Genomic DNA, 7,285 nt, shown 5'->3' with positions numbered 1-7,285 from the left:
TACCATCTTGCCTATGAAAGATGTTATGAGGAGTATATAAGATAATAAATATAAAGTATGCATTAAAGTATCAATTTTAGAATAAATATTTGTAGTGATAGCTGTAGAGGAGAGATTTCTAACATTTTATCAAAATATTTTCTACCCTTCAAATTTAGATAACAAATACATGACTTCCAATTGAATACTTACCTTTCTGAAATTATAATTACATTTCCCAGCCTATTTTAGGTCAGGAGTGATAATATGGATATGTTCTGACCAGTGGGAGACTAGTGGAAAATTTATTTTCTTCCTGCTGGTTGGAATATAGACATGATGGCTGGAAATTAAGGAATAATTTTTTACTGTGAGATGGATTGTAGAGCTTTAAGAAAAAGAGACTGTGGGGGGCACCTGGGTGGCTCAGTCAGTTGAGCATCTGACTTCAGCTCAGGTCGTGATCTCCTGGTCTGTGAGTTCGAGCTCTGTGTTGGGCTCTGTGCTGACAGCCGGAGCCTGGAGCCTGTCTTCAGATTCTGTGTCTCCCTCTCTCTCAGCCCCTCCTTCGCTTGCACTCTCTCTCTCTCTCTTTCTCTCTCTCTCTCAAAACATAAATAATATTAAAAAATTAAAAAAAGGAGTGTGAATCTTTTATTCCATAGTACACTCTAGGAGCCCTACAGCCCCTATTTGAACTTTTTACAAGAGAGAATAAAACTGTATTAACTTGTCTTTTCTGATGTCTACTAATATAGCAGTGATGGCAGCAGAAGGAGTAGTAGTAGCAGTTATTAGAAAGCATGGTAATAGTAATATAAGTGGTAACCAAATATTCCAAAGCACATGGTTCTGAGAGTGTGGTACAGGGCTGGAATGAAGACTGAGTGGAGTGAGGGAGTCAGATGAAAACTAGTAATTCATGTTATGAACTGTGCATTTTAACTACTGGTTAATTTAAAGCAGGAGAATAAAATTTTTAAACTTCATTTGGGAAAGCTTACTTTGCTTACGGCAAAAAGGGTTTAGAAGCATTCTGCCCTGAGATGAGGAGGCTGGAGTCAGCCTGGATTCTAGTTAGCAGGTTCACTAGGACATTTAAAAGAGAGATGCTGATGATCTAAACAGAGGCAGTGCATATAGTAATGGACTTGGGTGACTGGTCCTAGACACTTAGAAGATAGATTGTGTAAAGGACTGTGACTTTTTGGATGTCAGGGATGAGTTAAGCAGAGGAGGCAAGAACAAGTCTGTTTATGAGTTTGGGGATTATTGGCAGAGTGCAAGATAGTTCTGTCTTTGGGAATGCCAAGTGAGGTACTTGAGGAACATTCATTTTGAGATAACTAATAAACATTTAAGCATTCATCATCACCACCACCACCACATCCATGATCATCATTGTTAGCCTCATATTCCTCCAAACCAAATTATTAGGTGGATTTTTAAAAATAAATCCTTTGCATAGACATGAAAAATAGAAATATTTTCTACAAGTGTGCGGTGTTATATTTTAAAACTACTTAGAGTCTGCTAGGTTAGTTTTAGAAGGATAGCATGCCATAGTAACAGAATTCTATAGTCACCATGCCTCTCAATAAAACTGGCAAGAGTTATAAGTTGGCAGAAAAAGACATATCAGCCGTGTAATCTTGGGCAAACAACTATCTCCTCATCTGTAGAATAGGTATGCTGATCTCTACCCTAAAGAATATCAGTAAACTTCATTGAAATATTTCATAAGGGCCAGGCCACCTATAAACATTTTGTATATATACTCTTTATGATGTCATTTAAAGCACAATTTTCATGTTTTGTAAACCTCTGTCTGTTACGTGTAAAGGCTGTACAAGATGATACCAATAGCTGTATGATTTTTCAATTTTACTTAATATTTCAAGACTCAGTTTCTTATTGTCCATAGTAATTTTTGAAGGTTTTTCTCAATTGTAGGGAATAATGACTCAAATTACTTCAACTAAAAAATGAGTTCATAAAAAGATACACCTACTGGAATGTGAACCCTAATGTCAGCTGAAAAAAGCAATAACACTTCCAAATTTCTCTGGGGTCGGCAAAGCCATGTTCACATTCTGTCCCTTGGTCCTGGTCACTCCTTCTTTTTCAATGAATCCATACTTCTATTTCATTTTTCCCTGAAGACCAACTGTTCTATCTAGTCATTGCTTCTTTTTTCTCATAATTTATCTTATTTTATCTTTTTAATGTTTATTTTTGAGAGAGAGGGAGATGGAGTGAGGGAGAAACAGAGAAAGAGAGGAGACACAGAATCCAAAGCAGACTCCAGGGTCTGATATGTAAGCGCAGAGCCTAACGCAGGGCTTGAGCTCACAAGCTGTGAGATCATGACCTGTACCGAAGTTGGACGTATAACTGACTGAGCCACTCAGGTGCCCCTATTTTCTCATAATTTAGACTTGTAAATGGATCTTGACTTATTGTGGCTTCCACTCAACCTTGTGCCATTCCTGTTATATTTATTTTGATCAAGCATGGTATAAAACATGGCACCTGCCTCTCAACACGGCAGCAGATTCTCTGTCGAAAGTGGTGTGGAAAGGTGAGCAATGATCATCTTGATTAAGTATTCTTGCGTCATCAAAATTATTTCAGGCAAAACCAAAACAAAAAACATAAGGAAGTAGCAAAATGAGTTTGACTCATCTATTTTGTGAATTGACTATAGACCTATATTTTATTATGTAAGCCAAGAGCAAAACCTCTCCCAAATAGAGGAGGATGACAGGAGAGAAATAGAGTTGAATGAATATTGAAATTTAAGCATTGGCATAAGGAATATCAATGGAATGAAAGAGCAGTTCTAAAGAGAACATTATACAAACAATATTTTAAAAAATAAAATGTTTTTCTAATCAATGATGGAGTAAAAATCCCAAACATTAGTCTACAAAACATACCAAAAACAAACAAACTTCTTCTTTGATCACCAATAACCTGAGACTTGAGAGAACTTTGTTGTCATTTAAGTAATTAAGGCCACATGGTTTTCCCAAAGATTCTCCTTTAAAACTAGTAATTTATATTCTGGTGGAATGGACGACTAGGTAGCTAGCGGCTGAATAGATGAAAATTAAGATTCAGGCATACTTTCAGGTCATTTATTCCTCTTCATCTCTTCCCACTAAAATATTCCTAGTAAAGCACTAAATAATACAATTAATGTTCATAATCCAGTTAGTATTTCAACAAAAGACTTAAGTGCTTCACTGATATTTTGGTGGCTTCTTGAGCTTATTGATATAACACAATAAAAAACTACTACAATTTTATTTTACCAACTGTCTACCAATTGTCTAAATTTTTATCAACAGTATTATTAGCTTTATCTCTGATTTAGTAATACGATTTTCTTAATTCCTAGATTGACCTTTACCCTTATGCAGATTTCTCAAAATCTAGTCCAATTCAATACAAAAGGTAAAGCAACTCAGATCCAATACACAACTAATAAATGCATGGCTTGCCACTTTAATGAAATATAAAATAAGGAAAACATCAAGAATATAAATTACTAGTTTTGTTTTTAAAAAACTTAAGCTTCCAGAGGACAAGAACGTTATCTAATATATATAGAATGTTGTGCACAGTTGGCACTTGGATATTAAAATTCAATATTTACAAGTGGAACATAATTTACTGAGCCATTCCAATGCACAAGCAAATGGAATGTATTGAATATCTTGGGATTACTGAAATGCACTTTGATTTTATGCAACATCTTGTTAACTTTATCTGTTTTTCATAGCTCTTTTCCATTAGAGGGAGGGCGAGGGGAAAATTGGATCAAGGTCCTGGTTTTTAATACTAGGCATCAACAGTATGAAAAAACTCAAAGACACATTAATAAACTAAATATTACCTCCCACTGCTCTCTGGCTACCAGGCACACACAGTTCTTTCCACTGGACTCCTAAGAGGGCCTTCAATAAAGTAAAACTGTGAGTTTGACATTTCTCTTGCTCGTTGCCAGGAAATTCTAAATTGAGTCCCAGTTGTTTTTCAGATTAATCCATTGGAGAGAACAGAAACTGAACACGGTATTTTACAACTTTTTGAAAATTCATTTAGCCTAACTTTAGGTTTGAGTATATAAAATGCAATATAATGTAATATTATATATATATAGAGAGAGCCATCCTTAATTATAAAACATTCCTCTTATATGACTCTTAAAAAGACAAAGTAGGCATTTTTAATATGTAAGAACAAATTTGCAATGAATAACAGAAACCAAATGTTTATAAAAATATACAGCCAAAACATGCCACATTTTAAAAATTGGTCCGCTTACAAGAATTAACCTATTTCCTCTACTAAAATCATAAAAGAGAGAAAAACATCTAGTAACAGCTTAGCTATTTGTGTTACATCTGGAAAGAAAATAGTACTTTTTTATGCAACCTTACTCGGTGAGACTAGATGCTTTGTTTGAGCCTTCTTCATTCATATGTCAACCAGGTAAATGCACAACAAGGTGCATTTTTAAAATCAAAAGATGCTACTGATTTCCATATTTGCTTTCTGATCTTTTCCAACACACTCTGGGAACGGCTCCCCAGGAAGGGCACCGCGAAGCGTTCACCGCGGAAGAATGCAGTGGGTTCATTCCCTGGATGTGCGCTGCATGAGCACATTACACCTGGGCAATTCCTATTGATAGAAATTGAATGGAATTGCACTTCCAGGCTTTTTAAGAGCTTATTTGGTGCTTCACATGAGACTTTATTAAAAATAGCGCAACTCTCAAAAACCTTTCAAGGCAATGGATGCTTTTTAAAAATCTAATAAATATGGATGGCTGATTAAGGAATGTATTTTATAGACTGTATGTTAATGCTATTTTTTTCTCTTCATTTTCCATCTTTCTTTTCCCTTGCCTTTACTCAGAGATTCAAGTAATAAACTGACTTTTTTTTAAAGGTTCCACAATTACCTAAATCACAAATTCCTTCATCCTAGTGGGAAATCTGTCTTTGTCCTATTCTTATCATCCATAAATAGCTTCAATGTATTGAAAGCTTACAAAAAAACAGGCCAAATTCATTTTCTTAACTACCTTTTAGGTAGATATTATCCCCAGTTTACAGAGTGGAAACTGAGGCTCAGAGCAAGGCCAATATTTGAAAATAGGCTTTTGGTACTTAGGATTATTGATGTAGTAATAATAGCAATGTTAGGTACCCTGCAAAGTAGTTCTTCTATATTGTCTCCTCTAATCCTTATTTGATTGTATCAGTCTCAAATTCTGACTCCTAAGTTGGTGCTCCTTCTTTTATCAACAAACAGAGTTAAACAAAAATTAGAGATTTTGTTGATTAACATTCAGGTGACCTTGCAATGGGCGTAAATGATAGTAACTCTTCATATGGACTCGGTGTTTTATCTGCAGTTCTGAAAGCAAAGAAAAATGTTTTCCCTCAAATCTTGATTCCAGAAGATTACATATTATTCTCTTCTTCCCCAACCAATTCCAGGTTTAGATGTTTACAAAGAGAAATTTCCTTTGAAACTGTCATTTTCAGAAAACTTGCTTTTTGGTTTCGTTTTTTGTTTATCTTCAACTCAGGAAACATGGGCAGAAAATAGAAGTGTCAGTGAAGTGATGAGTGGGATGACATGAGCCAAGTGGTAGCAGGGCTCTTGGAAACACATGAATGCACCCCTGAAAAACCTACAGAGGGAGCCCCGCAAAGCTTCCCAGGCAAGACGGAAGGTCAGGTTTCCCAGAGTGCACGTGTCTGGAAGGCTGCTAACAGCACAGAAAAATCTGAGACCCCAACTTTACTGTTTATTAAATGGGGGTGGGATGTATTTGACCAATGTCTTAAAATATTTAGGTAGGTGGGTGATAAATTGAACCTTTCTTAAAAAGCACTGAAACTGAGAACTTTGGTGAAATCCTTGTGGCAGAGAAGTAGGCCTTTGTGGAGATGACTACCACATTCCTAATTGAAGATAACTGGGAATAATTCTCATCCCCCCGCCTTTGATGGTCTTTCTCATCTTTACGCTTTATGTCTTCCGTAATTCTACCAAAGGCGAAGGACTAGCTCCGTCATTCTCATTACTGTGTTATATCCAAAGGGTGAGTTATTGTTCTAGCTCTAAATCATTTGTTCACATTTTCCTAAAAGATACAATCTTCTCACATTTTATTTTATTGCATTTCTGCCAAATACTCCCTAATTTTTAATGTTCCCATAAATATGAGTTCCCAAATCATAAAGACCATTTAACCTAAATATCACAGAAAGTGATTATCTTTTAAAACACATGCTCTCTCTTGTACACCATTTTGTAACCTATTAAATGTAATTTAACTTAAAAGTTTATTTTATATTTTCATGTAAAAGAAGAAAAAAGATCTAAAATTAGTGTTTCTTAAAGGTAATGTTTTTATAATTTTAGAAGTGCTAGGATACAAGATAATTATATTGAAAAAGTTCATTGTGATATAAATTAGGACTTCTATGCAATAAAATCTTTTGATAAGTAAAAAACTTCTATTCTGTACATAGAAAATAATTGTTTTATTTTAAATTGATTGAAATTAGCTATAACTGAGTATATCTAATTTATCAAGTGACTCCTTATAGGTCATCAGAGAGTACTTTAAAGGACCTTTTAGAGAAAGATTTTTTTTTTGATAAAATGTTTCTTTCTGTAGTGACCTGGTCTCATGTGGTTGCAGAATTCATAGCTCTCATATCTTTGACTATATCCATGGGATAAAAGGATGACTTCTACACCTTATGACACAGACTCCATTACATGCTTTCTGCCATAGATAGGGACCAATTTTTTAAGGCAGGGTGGTAATATAATCTTGGGAAGATTGGCTCTTGTTATCTGTTTCATAACAGCCTTTTGAAAATTATTTTGGTCAGTTCACTGACTGAAAGAATAAGATCTTTCTGCTCTGTACATTTCTCTTTATCTTTAAAACATTCGTGTATAATACTGATTATTTCATTCTAAGACTATATCAAAATACACCAAAACACATTAAAAAATTAATGAATTATTTTTCTACATGGCAAAACTTGATTGTATTAATTGTTTTTATTTCTTGTTTCCCTTTTCAAGTATCACCCTCTTAAAAACCATGACACTAAGAAAAAAAACCAAATGAATTAACTCTTGTCAGAAAAATTTCTTCTGCTAAGATTTCTTTCTTGAAAAAATAAAGCCTTATTAATGTGTATCAATCAGAAAGACACTTTTGAATTTTTGCATCATCTGAATAATGGAGTATTTTCAAAGA

This window comes from Suricata suricatta, chromosome 10 (genome assembly GCF_006229205.1).
Source record: "Suricata suricatta isolate VVHF042 chromosome 10, meerkat_22Aug2017_6uvM2_HiC, whole genome shotgun sequence".
NCBI classification, from domain to species: domain Eukaryota; kingdom Metazoa; phylum Chordata; class Mammalia; order Carnivora; family Herpestidae; genus Suricata; species Suricata suricatta.
Note: the sequence above shows the minus strand (reverse complement) of the source record.